At 52.7% G+C, this 13,773-nt stretch overlaps 1 long non-coding RNA gene across 1 annotated transcript; it reads left to right on the forward strand.

Annotated features, from left to right (window-relative positions):
* Positions 1–1,167: 1,167 nt before the first annotated feature.
* On the forward strand, positions 1,168–9,626 carry LOC123382053. The gene is made up of 3 exons (XR_006589819.1): positions 1,168–1,452; positions 5,084–5,182; positions 9,167–9,626. It is a non-coding gene; the product is annotated as an uncharacterized LOC123382053 (long non-coding RNA).
* The last annotated feature ends 4,147 nt before the right edge of the window (positions 9,627–13,773 follow it).

A 13,773-nucleotide genomic window follows, 5' to 3' on the forward strand; every position in this document is an offset into this window, starting at 1 on the left:
AAAATTCAGGTAAAATCTGGTTCAAGCAATGGAATATATTCAGCTTTAAAAAGGAAGGACAGTCTGACACCTGCTACAACATGGATGGACCCGGAGGACCCTGCACAGCGTGAGAAGCCAGACACAGAAGGACCCGTCCTGCGTGACCCCACTCACAGGAGGTCCCCAGAGGAGTCCCATCCATAGAGACAGAGAGCGGATGGTGGGAGCCAGGGGTGGGTGGGGGCGGGGGGAGTCCGTGTTTCATGGGGACAGAGAGTCTGGGGAGATGGAAAGTTCTGGAGACGGATGGCGGGGGCGGGTGCACGACAGTGTGAGTGTACCTGATGTCGTTGAACTGGACATTTAACGGTTATGATGGTAAATTTTATGTTATGCGTATTTTACCACAATTAAAGTGTAAAAAAAGGTACTAAGAACTCTGAGAGGGCAATGGCACAGCACGGGGTCCTATGGGTCCTCGGGGGTCGCTTGCCCCCCCCCCCAAGCCATCCAGCTGGCTGCGTCTTGCACCACCTGCCGTGGGCAGCCAGCAGGCCTCCCAGTGCAGCCAAGACTCCCTCGCCCGTGGTGCCCGGGTGGGGAGGACCCCGCACCCCGCGGCTGGGCTGGTGTTTACAGCAGCCAGACATTTCCAGTCCCCGGGAAACGCACGGGAAAATCCACAGCGCGTTTGCTGGCGGCCGGTAGTTGATGCCAAAAGAAGGCAGATGGGCCGCGACGGGGTTCCCAGGGCTTCCCCCAGTCCGGCTGTTGGCCTGGGGGACTGTGCCTCCTGGGCTCCCAGCCCACCCGAAGGCCACTGCCTCTGCAGGCAGCCTGGAGTAGGGGGAGGGGGCCGGGAAGTCAGCCCTGGGCCCTGAGCGCCTGGAGGCAGGAAGCCTGCAGCCCAGCCCCCTCTGCCGGGGGAGGAGCCAGTTCCCTGGGGAACCGTAAGTCTGGGATCGCTCCCCTCCTGCCCTCTTATTCCAGAGGAGCCCCGTGTCAGCTCGCGGCTGTCTGTCCCTCCGCCACCTGCTGTCCCCTGCCAGCAGCCCCGGCTGCACACCGCTCCACGCGTGCTCGCCCTCAGGTCGGAGTTGCTGCCCTCCTCCCCCCCCACCCCCACCCCCCCCCCCCCCCCCCCGTCACCACCCACCTCCCTCCTTTCCCACGCCCCTAGGGGGCCCCCCCCCGACTCCCCACTGGCTTCTGGCCCACTTGCGCCCCTCCCCCACCATGGCCTCTACCCTTCCAGCCATCCTTGTATTCAGTCCACACATAGTCACGTTGTAAATCATCTTAGAGCCGTCGGTGGTCCATCCATGCGGAAGCGTATGACTCGGCGGTAAAAAGGAGTGAGGTGCTGACACTCTACCACGCGGGTGAACCCAGAAAACACACTGCGTGCAGTAAGCCAGGCACAAAGGTCACGTCTCGTCTGATTCCATTGATGAGAAATGTCCAGAACAGGTAAATCCATAGAAAGTCAATTAGTCATTGTCGGGCTGAGGGAAGAGAGACTGGGAGCGGCTGCATCATGGGGACAGGTTTTAGGATGACAGAAATGTTCTAGAACAGCGGAGTGTGGCGGTATGCCAGTGAGTTGCTCACTTTAAAGGGCGAATCTTCAGGGTGCCTGGGTGGCGCAGTCGGTTAAACGTCCGACTCTTGATTTGGGCCCAGGTCACGATCTCCAGGTTCATGGGTTCGAGCCCCGCATCAGGCTCCATACTGCTGGTGGTGCAGAGTCTGCTTGGGATTCTCTCTCTTGCTCCCTGCCCCTCCCCTGCTCTCTCTCTCTCTCTCTCTCTCTCTCTCTCTCTCTCTCTCTCAAAATAAATAAACTGAAAAAAAAGGGGGGGGCAAATTTTCTGTTATGTGTATCTCCCTTCAATCAAAAGAGAAAAATCATCCCAGGTGTTTCAACTGCCAAGGATGTGACGCACACAAGAGAAACCAGCCAAGTCACCCGTGGGTGCTCAGCCCAGGTGGGGTCACCCTTTAGGGCTCCAAATGGGTTGGCTCACACGGGAACAGGCTGTCTGAAGATGTATGTATTCGTTTGCTAGGGTAGCTTAAGAAACCAGACATTTATCATCTCACAGTTGGGGAGGCAAGAAGTCGGAGATGGAGGTGTGGGCAGGCTGGTTTTGGGGAGGGAGACCCTGTCCCAGGCCTCTCTCCTGGCTTCTAGTGGCCTCATCTTCATGGGTCTCTCTGTGTGCATGTCTATGTCCATACTTCCCTTGTAGAGACAATTATGTTGGATTTGGGGCCACCCTACTCCAGGACGACATCATCCCACCTGCAATGAACCTACTTCCTGATAAAGTCACATTCTTGCTTTTTTTTTTTTAATTTTTTTTCAACGTTTTTATTTATTTTGGGACAGAGAGAGACAGAGCATGAACGGGGCAGGGGCAGAGAGAGAGGGAGACACAGAATCGGAAACAGGCTCCAGGCTCCGAGCCATCAGCCCAGAGCCTGACGCGGGGCTCGAACTCACGGACCGCGAGATCGTGACCTGGCTGAAGTCGGACGCTCAACCGACTGCGCCACCCAGGCGCCCCATCTTGCTTTTTTTTTTAAGATAAAAATTTTCAAATTATTTTGAGAGAGACAGGGAAGGGACAGAGAGAAAGGGGGAGAGAGAGAGAGAGAGAGAGAGAGAGAGAGAGAGAGAGAGAATCCCAAGCAAGGGGTTGAATCCACAAACCGCGAGATCATGACCTGAGCCGAAGTCAGACACTTAACTGACTGAGCCACCCAGGCGCCCCAGTAAGGTCACATTCCAAGGTGCTGAGGGTTAGGACTGCAACATAGGAATTTGTGGGGAACACAGTTCAACCCATAGCCATCCCCTGTGCCAGTTTGAGAGTACAGAGATGAGCCAAAAGGACCCCGTCCCTGTCCTCACAGAGCACCTGCTATGCTGGTTGAGGTCGATCCACACGCAAAAAAAGGCACAGGATTCGAGCAGGCGTGTTGAGAAGTGTGTAAAGCAGCTTGACCTCATCGTGACATTCAAGTGCATTCTCTCTCTCTCTCTTTTTTTTAATGTTTATTTTTGAGAGACAGAGTGTGGGCAGGGGAGGGGCAGAGAGAGACGGAGACACAGAATCTGAGGCAGGCTCCAGGCTCCGAGCGGTCAGCACAGAGCCCGACGCGGGGCTCGAACTCACAGACCGTGAGATCCTGACCTGAGCCGAAGTCAGATACTTAGCCGATTGAGCCACCCGGGAGCCCCTCAAGTGCATTCTCAAATGGCTCCGTGCCCAGGATCTAAGCGAACATGGGTGTCGCACACCTAGTGCCCGCCCCCCCCCCCCCCGCCCCAGGCGTGCACTGGCCACACACAGTAGAACCGTGTATTGCTTCACAACGGATTGGAAATTTTAAAAGAAGCAAAAACGCAAAACCGGAGCCTTCATCGCAGATCGTCAGGGAAGATGCTGTAGGCGTGGGAAGGACACAGCCGCACTACACAACCACACGTGTGAATCCCCGCAGGCCAGGTTGACGCTGCTGTGCAGAAAGAACTCTGGGCCAAATCTGGGTGGGGGTCAAGAAACCTGGGAGGTTCTGTGGCGCCAGGAAGGGTAAGAGGAGGGAGGAGGAGGGAGACGCCACTGGCGGAGGGCGGAGTAGGAAGGGGGGGGAATCTGAGGGCAGCGGGGCAGGGCTCCTGGGATCGTGGCTGAATGTGCCAGAAGCCGTGAGTACAAGCCTAGGGAAGACAGAGCCCCGGCAGTGCCGGCACCATCGGCCTGGATCCCAGGCTGTATCCTGGCAGTTCCCTCGACCCCTCCATTCCAGAGAAGTCTCAAAGGCAGAGGGCGTGGCGGGGAGGGGCGGGGGGCTGGTGGTGGTAGATGCAGTCCCGCCATTGATGAACCCCAACCTCCCGCTTTCCCCCCTCCAAGTGTTGGGACATGCCCTCTCCTGATGGAGACGGTGGCTCCCAGCCCCCAGCCCTGCTCCACTTGTCCGGTCTCTGCCCCCTGACAATGCTGCTGCTTCTTGCTTTTTAAGTGTCTTTTATTTTCTGTATTCTGACGCTCTGTCATGGGGGGGGGGGGGGCCTCGCCGAACTGGAAAAGCCCGCCCCTCCCAGGGCTGGTGAATTCCTAGAGCTAGCAAACAACTTGCCAAACTATCTTTCACGCGCAAACCCATTAATCCAGAGTCCACAGCCCCACCCGCCGTGGGCTCCTGTCACGCTCAGGGCCACCACCCCTGCCCCATCACCCCAGGGCCTGGGGCCAGCCCCGGACACCGCAGAGTCTGCTGAGGTCATTCAAACTAGCCAGCCCCAACCCTGTTTCCCCCACCTCGCCCCCTCGTCCCCGGGGAAACCACAGTAAAGGCTCTGAGCCACATTTCCCCGCCCCTTCTACCCCCTCACTGACCCTGGTCCTTCCCCATGTGGCCCCGCTTGGCGTCCGTGCCCCCCTCCCTGGGATCTGTGAGTAACAAACTACTTTTCCTTTTTCAAGGTAGAATATATTTTATTTTATTTTATTTTAATTTAATTTTATTTTATTAACGATTTTATCTTAGGGTCGCCTCGTTTAGTCAGTTAAGTGTCCGACTTTGGCTCAGGTCGTGATCTCGCAGTTTGTGGGTTCGAGCCCCGTGTGGGGTTCTGTGCTGACAGCTCAGAGCCTGGAGCCTGCTTCAGATTCTGTGTCTCCCTCTCTCTCTGCCCCTCCTCTGCTCATGCTCTGTGTCTCTCTCTCTCTCTCAAAAATAAGTAAACATTAAAAAAAAATTTTTTTTTAATTAAGTACAGTCTACATCCAATGTGGGGCTTGAACTCATGACCCTGAGATCAAGCGTCACACGTTCCACCCACTGAGCCAGCCAGGTACCACCATTTTAAACATTTGTGAGTGCATAGCTCAGTGGCAATACATATACTCTCAGTGTTGTGCAAACATCCCTACCATCTGTCTCCAGAACTTTCATCTTCCCAAACTGAGACTCTGTCTCTATTAAACACTAATGCCCCCTCCCCCAGGTTCGTTTTCAGTAGGTAATGTTCATGGCTCAAAGCATGCAAGGCCCAAAGATGATCAAATGAACCTCCTCCTCTCTCCAGTTTCCTAGCCATCCAGCTTTCTCCTTCCTCGAGCTGCCTGTGTGGACCCCCCAGAAACACTCTGCACATTGGAGCAAATCTCTCCATCTGTATCATAAGGTATTTCTTTTTATTTTTTTATTTTTAAATTTTTTTTTCAACGTTTATTTATTTTTGGGGCAGAGAGAGACAGAGCATGAATGGGGGAGGGGCAGAGAGAGGGGGAGACACAGAATCGGAAACAGGCTCCAGGCTCTGAGCCATCAGCCCAGAGCCTGACGCGGGGCTCGAACTCCCGGACCGAGAGATCGTGACCTGGCTGAAGTCGGACGCTTAGCCGACTGCGCCACCCAGGCGCCCCTATCATAAGGTATTTCAAGCCCGGGGGGTTGGGGCGGGGAGGGGCGGTGAGGCCATCAGGTCTGTGTTTGAAGCCCGCCCGGATGTGGAGAGGGGAACGGCTGTCTGCCTTTCGGAGCTCTGTGGATTTCAGAAACCCCGTGCGTTGCTTCGCTGAGCAAGTGTTCTCAGGCCCATCCGTGCTGTGGCAGGTGTCAAAACTTCAGCTCTTTTTGAGGCTGAATACTATTCCATTGTATGGACGTACCACATCCGGTTTATCCTGCGTCTGTTGGTAGACACTCTGTCCCTTTCTGGGTCATGGTAACAGAAGGGGGGTTGATAATACTACCCAGGACTGCAAAGACCGACCCTAGGATGATAAGGCTCCCCAAATATGCTAAAAGCATGCCCCATTGTGACTTTTGGGGGCCCCGGGTGCTTTGGCCTTCATGGGTCTGATCATCCATAAAGGAAAAAAATATATCTATATATTAAAAGTTAAATTTGGGGCGCCTGGGTGGCTCAGTCGGTTAAGCATCTGACTCCTGATTTCGGCTCAGGTCATGATCTCATGGCTCGTGAGTTCGAGCCCCACATCCGGCTCTGCACTGACAGTGTGGAGCCTGCTTGGGATTCTCTCTGTGTCCCTCCCTCCGTCCCTCCCCTGTTCATACTCTCTCTCTCTTAAAACAAATACAAAACTTAAAAAAAATTGTTTTTTTAATGTTACACCTGAGTTGGAGCATAAAGGTGAATATAATATAAAGACTAGATTATGGGGATTTTCCCTTCTTTTTAAAAAATTTTTTTCTTTATTTATTTTGGGGGAGAGAGAGACAGCATAAATGGGGGAGGGGCAGAGAGAGAGGGAGACGGAGAATCCCAAGCAGGCTCCGTGCTGTCAGCACAGACCCCGACTGGGAGTTTGATCTCACAAGCCGCGAGATCATGATCTGAGCCGAAATCAACAGTCGGACACCTAACCAAGTGAGCCACCTAGGCACCCCTTTCCTTCTAATTTTAAAAGAAATGGAAGCATTTGCAAGGGCCCCCAAAGTATTGTGGTCCTAGGCATTTAACAGCTAAGTCCGTTGTGCTAACGGGTCAGGCCCGGTTCTTCGAAAGGCCTGATTGCCTCACAGGCTGTGCGCCTGCTGCCTACTGACCATTCTACCCATAACTCACGTGGACACTGATGACTGCAAATAAATTTCCAGAAGAGAGATCAGCTTCCAAAGAGAGAGAGTGTCCCACTGACCAGGAGGAGGGCCACGCAGCACGGTCCCAACGAGCGTGGAACAAAGGACCACCGCAGAAGTTGGAAACCTTTCCAGACTGTCCACCCGCCGTGGGCCCGGCATAGCAAAGGCCCTGTCACCTGCAGCAAAGGGCCCTGCTCTATAGTCTTTGAGCGCAGGGAGCGCAGACAGCGAGGCGGTTAGGAATGGATTGCGCTGCCCGCCTTATCCCCCAACAGGCAGGTTTTGCCATTCCACAGTCACCACGCCCTGTCCAGCCTGTCCCCTGGCTTCTCAGCAGTCCCGCCTGCTGGGTCGCCTGGTTCGGGACTCTGTGGTCTCTCCTGACGGCCTCAGTGGCCTCCTCACTGCAGCCAGAGGGATCTTTCTGCAAAGCAGAAACCCTCCACGCCCTTCTGCACCCCTGACATTTGCACGGCCGTTCCCTCGCCCTGAAGCATCCCTGTCCTTACTCCCTGCCCTGTCGTCCCCGCCTGCAGCAAGCCTGCGAGAACCTAGCTGCTTTTTTTGTCGCTTCTCGCAAATACCGCAGCCGTCCCCCCATCGCAGCACTCGAGCGGCTCGACTTCTGGGGGCCTTTGCTTCCTTGCCTTAGAAAATGGGGGAAATGAGGCCAACTTCAGAGATCTTAAGGAGAAGCCAGCGTCTGCTATATGCGCAGCTCTCTCTGGCACGTCACCCTGCCCACCGGCCAGGAGTCCGCGCCATGACCTGGGACGACAGCCCGCGCCCTAACCGGGCCAGCCACGTTCTCTCTGACGCTGCCAGTGGCTGTGGGCCACTTCCTTCCCCTCTGCAAGCCGAGAGCTCATGATAGCATCCGCCCCGGGGGTGGGGGTGGGGGGTGCTAAGGAAGATAGCGCTTCCCGGGGCTGGGCCGGCTGTCTGGAACAGAGGAGGCGAGCCACCCGTGCCAGTGGCTATTATTACACCTCGAGAAGGAGCGAGCCAGCCGGTCGGAGAGGGAGCGGGAGCGGGAAGGAAGCCAGACAGGAGGCAGACAGAACGCAGAGGCCTGTGGGCAGCAGCAGCTGGGCGTGGGCAGGGGCTCCGAGCCCAAGAGAGGACGCGGGGTAGCTGTGCTTTGCCAAGGGCGGCCGACACACGGGACGCGTATTTCTCACCGCTCTGGAGGCTGGGAGCCTGAGAGGGAGCTGTCGGCAGCCCTGGGGGCTTCCGAGGCCTCTCTCCTTGGCTTGTGGACGGCCACCGTCTCACCTGTGTCCTCCCGTGGCCGTAACTTCTGCGTGCGCCTGTGTCCCCACCTCCTCTGCTTTTAAGGACCCCAGTCATACTGGGTTAGGATCTGCCCTGATGACCGCATTCTAACTCGATGATCACATTAAAGGCCTTACAGCTCCTAAGGGCCACATCCTGAGGTGCTGGGGTCAGAATGTCGACATAGGAAGTTGGGGGGAGGATGACATCCGGCCCACAACAGACACTGAGGGGGGTGTTGGGAGAAGGGAAGCAGGAGGGGCGCTAGGCTCCAAGCAGTAGGCTTGTCTTGTCCCCATCCAGCCTCCGCGAAGCCAGCGGACTGTCCTGTTCTGCCCACGAGCCCTGGCCGCTTGGTTAGATGCCAGAGTCCCTCGTCAGGTTCCTCTCAGCTAAAGAGGGCTTAACTAAACCAGTCTTGTGAAGCTCTTGGCACACTGCCTGGCCTAGAAGAGCTTAATAAATCACAGCTCTCATTGTTAGTGAAGACGGTTTGGCCAGGACCGTTGATCTAGAAAAAACACCAGGTAGACCAAAAAGACAAGGAGCCTGATTATGATAAACATGACGATAAGTTGGAGGCATGGCATTATTAAAACTATATGCTTCATAAAATATAATACCAAAGGGTGCCCAGGTGGCTCCCTCGGTTAAGCGTCCCACTTCGGTTCAGGTCATGATCTCGCCACGGTCCGTGAGCTCGAGCCCCGCGTCGGGCTCTGTGCTGATGGCTCGGAGCCTGGAGCCTGCTTCGGATTCTGTCTCCCTCTCTCTCTGCCCCTCTCCTGCTTGCATTCTGTCTCTCTCTGTTTCTCTCTCAAAAATAAACATAAAAAAATTGTTTTAATAAATAAAATATAATACCAAAACAAAAAAATGTTAGAGATAGAATAAGGTAGCCCGGGTGGCTCAGTTGGTTGAGCGTCCGACTCTTGATTTTGGCTCAGGTCACGATCTGATGGTCGTAGGATCAAGCCCCCTATCGGGCTCTGCGCTGAGGGTGCAGCCTGCTTGAGATTCTGTCTCTCCTCTGCCCCCTTTCCCCCGCTTGCGCACTCTCTCTCTCTCTCTCTTAAAAAAAAGAAAGAAAAAATATAGAATAAACTGGCAGAAACGTAACTGCAGTGAGAACTTAATCAACTATGGCAAACTGAGGGTTTAAGAATAGAAATAATCTACCCAACAGTCACACTGTTGTGCTATTACCCACATGGAGTGAAAAGCTAACAAGCACACACAAACCTGCACACAGGTGCTCATGGCAGCGTTATTCATAATCCCACAGACTTGGAAGCAACCCAGACGTCCTTCGGGGGGTGAATGGATAAACCATGGGACATCCAGACAAGGGAATGTTACTCAGCGCTAAAAAGGGAGGAGCTCTCCAGCTGTGAAAAGACACAGAGGAACCTCAAATGCATGTCGCTAAGCGAGAGAAGCCAGTCTGAAAAGGCTACACACGGTATGATTCCAACTCGATGACATTCTGGAAAAGGCAAAAGCACGCAGACAGTAAGTAAAAGGATCCGTGGCTGCCAGGGGTGGGGAGGCGGGAGAGATGAACAGACGGAGCACAGGGGATTTTTTACGGCAGTGAAATACACTGTATGTCACCACAATGATGGATACATTCATTATCCATTTGTCCAAAGCCATAGAGTGAACCCCAATGTAAACCATTGACTCTGGGGGCGCCTGGGTGGCTCAGTCGGTTAAGCGTCCGACTCTTGATCTCGGCTCAGGTCACGATCTCACGGTTCGTGAGTTCGAGCCCTGCATAGGGCTCCACGCAGACAGTGTGGAGCCTGCTTGGGATTCTCTCTCTCCTTCTCTCTGCCCCTCCCCCGCTTATTCATTTTCTCTCTCGTTCTAAATAAACATTAAAAAATGTTTTTTTTTTAATTTTTTTTAACGTTTATTTATTTTTGAGACAGAGAGAGACAGGGCATGAATAGGGGAGGGGCAGAGAGCGAGGGAGACACAGAATCTGAAACAGGCTCCAGGCTCTGAGCTGTCAGCACAGAGCCCGACGCGGGGCTCGAACTCACGGACTGTGAGATCGTGACCTGAGCCGAAGTCGGACGCTCAACCGACTGAGCCACCCAGGCGCCCCTAAAAAATGTTTTTAAATAGAGTATGGACTCTGGATGGTAATGAGGTGTCAGCGCGGGTTCACGGACCGTAACTAAAGTGCCCCTCTGGTGCCACATTGACGGTGGGGACGACAGAGGGTATGGGGACTTCCTTTCCTTTCCACTCAATTTTGCTGTGAACCTAAAACTGCTCTAAATATAAGTTATATGTTAATTTTTAATTTGTATTTTTTTATTCACTTATTTTCTTCAAATGTTTATTTATGCTGGAGAGAGAGCGCACGAGCAAGGGAGGGTCAGAGAGAGAGGGAGACAGAGGATATGAGGCAGGCTCTGCACGGTCAGCAGAGAGCCTGACACAGGGCTCGAACTCATGAACCGTGAGATCATGACCTGAGCCCAAGTCAGACGCTTAACTGACTTAACCTATATGTTAATTTTTTAAAACAAGGGTCATTGTTTTTTACAATAATGCCTATATTGAAAATATGGTACTCTTTCGGAAGATGAATATATTAAAGGTACACACTTATTCACAAAAAGTAATGACCTAGAGAATGTGAATGTTATAATTAATGGAATAATTCATATACCCGGGTTTATACATTACAAATAATAAGTCGGTTTTTAAAAAAAATAAACTTCCCTTGGGGTGCCCGCGTGGCTCAGTCAGTTGAGTCTCCGACTTCGGCTCAGGTCATGATCTCGTGGTTTGTCAGTTCGGGCCCCACGTCGGACTCTGTGCTGACGGCTCAGAGCCTGGAGCCTGCTTCGGATTCTGTGTCTCCTTCTCTCCCTGCCTATCCCCCGCTTGTGCTCTGTCTCTCTCAGTCTCTCAAAAATAAATGAATAAATGTAAAAAACAAATAAAAAAAAAAAACTTCCCTTTTAGAAGAGTTAGATTTACAGAAAAATTGCAAAGATGATACAGAGTCTCATACACCCTACAATCTTTCCCCTAGTCCTCATATCTTAGAATAAAGATATGGGACACTTGTTAAAATTAATGAACCAATATTGATGCATTTTTTTTTAATTTTTTTTTTCAACGTTTATTTATTTTTGGGGCAGAGAGAGACAGAGCATGAACGGGGGAGGGGCAGAGAGAGAGGGAGACACAGAATCGGAAACAGGCTCCAGGCTCTGAGCCATCAGCCCAGAGCCTGACGCGGGGCTCGAACTCACGGACCGTGAGATCGTGACCTGGCTGAAGTCGGACGCTTAACCGACTGTGCCACCCAGGCGCCCCAATATTGGTGCATTTTAATCAACTGAAGCCCATACCAGATTCTTTCAAATTTTCCCTGATGTCCTTTTGGGTCCCAGGAGGCCATCCAGGGTCACACATGGTCACTTAGTCTCATTGCCTTAGTCTCCTCTGGGCTGGGACACCTTCTCAGACTTTCCTTGTTTGTGATGACCTTGACAGTCCTGAGGGGAACCGGTCAGGAATTTCAGAGAATCTCCATCAGTTGGGACCTGCCTGATGCCCTTCTCACAGGTGGACGAGGGTGGTGGGTTTGGAGAGGAAAACCCAGAGGTGAAGGGCCCTTTTCATCATATGGCATCCTATGCAGAGTAGATGCTGACAACATGATCAATCACAGGGGGTTTCGAGGAACAGTAACAAAGAATGATAACACACGTAGGCCAAGAAGGAAATCTCTAAGCACAAGAAGGAGACACTGCCTAGGCCCCAGGTTCTGTAACGGCACAACTATATGAAACGAAGGGGGCGTTACCCTTGAGCCCTGAGTCTTGCCCTCCCCAGGGCTTATAATCAAATCGCTCTAACACTTATCAGGGGGGGAGGGGCTCTACATCGGCTCCCCCGGTTCCCATCTCCTCTGTTCAGGCTCCTGCCTGACCCTCTCCCCTGGAGTGTGGACAGGACCTACGGAGTCCCTTTTAAGTAACAGAATACGGTAAGTGTGATGGGATGTCACATCTGAGATTAGGTTACAAAAGACTGTCACTTCTGCCCCGCTGGCCCTCTCTTACACCCTTGGATGGAAGTCAGCCGCCGTGTTGGAGGCCGGCACGTACTCACATGGGTAAAACACCGAAGAGGGCTACCAGCCTATAATCAGGGAGAAGTGGAGGCTCCTGGTCCGACAGCCGTCAAGGGACTGAATCCTGCCAACAGCCGTAGGAATGATCCTGGAGCAGAACCCCCCTCCCAACCCCCACTGTTGGGCCCTGAGAAGATTACAGACCCGCCTCATACCTTGACTGCAAACTTGTGAGACACCCTGAACCACAGGACCAGCTGGGTCACACCAAGACGCCGGGCCCACAGACACTGTGAGAGCACACCATACATACTTGTCTGAAACCTCATATTTTAAATTTTTTATTTATTTTTGAGACGGAGAGAGAGGACGAGGGAGAGAGAGAGAGAATCCGAGGCAGGCTCTGCACAGTCAGCACAGAGCCCGATGCAGGGCTCGAACCCGCGAACCGCGAGATCCTGACCTGAGCCGAGATCAAGAGTGGGAGCCTGGCGTCGGGCTCTGTGCTGACACTCAGAGCCTGGAGCCTGCTTCAGATTCTGTGTCTCCCTCTCTCTCTGCCCCTCCCCTGCTCGCACTGCTTCTCTCTCTCAAAAATAAATAAATACCCCCCCCAAAAAAAAAAGAATCTAGGTGAAGCGTACGTGAGTGTTCATCATGCCATTCTTGCAACTTTTTGGTAGCTTTTAAATTTTTCAAAAGGACAAGGTGGAAGAACCAACAAAGCACCCTCCTTCCTCCCCATATGTTCCCCTACCTGCCATCATTTTTCCTTCTACACACAGCAAAGACTCCTCCGAGGTGCCCACACTCGCTCTCTCTGTGTGCTGGCTAAATGTTTAAATTACTGGTCTTCCAAACAAAACCAAAGGCGCCTGATCGGTAGTGTTTGCCAATTCCTGTGGTGTAAATATTCCCACCCTGGCTGATTTCACGGCTACTCATGTGGTGTCGCTGAACGCTGAATTGGTAGCAGCACATGTAACAGTATTTCCAGCACACAGATGTGATACATGTAAATACCCTCAGTAGCATGGCGAAGCAACATGTGGAAAAATAATTATGAGTTTTGGGACACCCGGGTGGCTCTGTCGGGTAAGCATCCGGGTCTTGATTTCAGCTCAGGTCATGATCTCACGGTTCTTGGGTTCAAGCCCCGAGACGGGCTCTGTGCTGACAGTTTGGAGCCTGCTTGGGATTCTCTCTCCCTCTCTCTCTGCCCCACCCCGTTCTCTCTTTTTTTCTGTCCCAAAATAAATAATAAACTTAAAAAGAAAAGGAGGTGTTGGGGTTGGAGTATTTATTACCTTTGTCTAAATGTAATCCACTTGGTCAGAAGTTTATACAATTAACTTGTATTCTATTATTTGTTTGCTGTTTAGTTATTTTTGAGAGAGAGGGAGACAGAGCACGAGTGGGGGGAGGGACAGAGAGAGAGGGAGACAGACCCGAAGCAGGCTCCAGGCTCTGAGCTGTCGGCACAGAGTCCGACGAGGGGCTTGAACCCACGAACCGTGAGATCATGACCTGAGCCGAAGCCGGACGCTCAACCGACTGAGCCACCCAGGTGCCCCATAATTAACTTTTAAATAATGGCTGTTTTTAACAACTAGCTCCCAAATTCCTAAAAATTTGACTGTTAGCTCTCGCTAGCCAGAACAAGCTGGCTCCAGCACACCGCTGTAAAAAAAATCTGAACCCACTGAAATCTGGCTTCCACAGCCACCATTCCACCAAAACCCTCTTGCTGGTCTCACCGGGGACCTCCATATTGCAAACTGCCAAGG

Source organism: Felis catus, chromosome A2, assembly GCF_018350175.1.
Source record: "Felis catus isolate Fca126 chromosome A2, F.catus_Fca126_mat1.0, whole genome shotgun sequence".
Classification (NCBI taxonomy): domain Eukaryota; kingdom Metazoa; phylum Chordata; class Mammalia; order Carnivora; family Felidae; genus Felis; species Felis catus.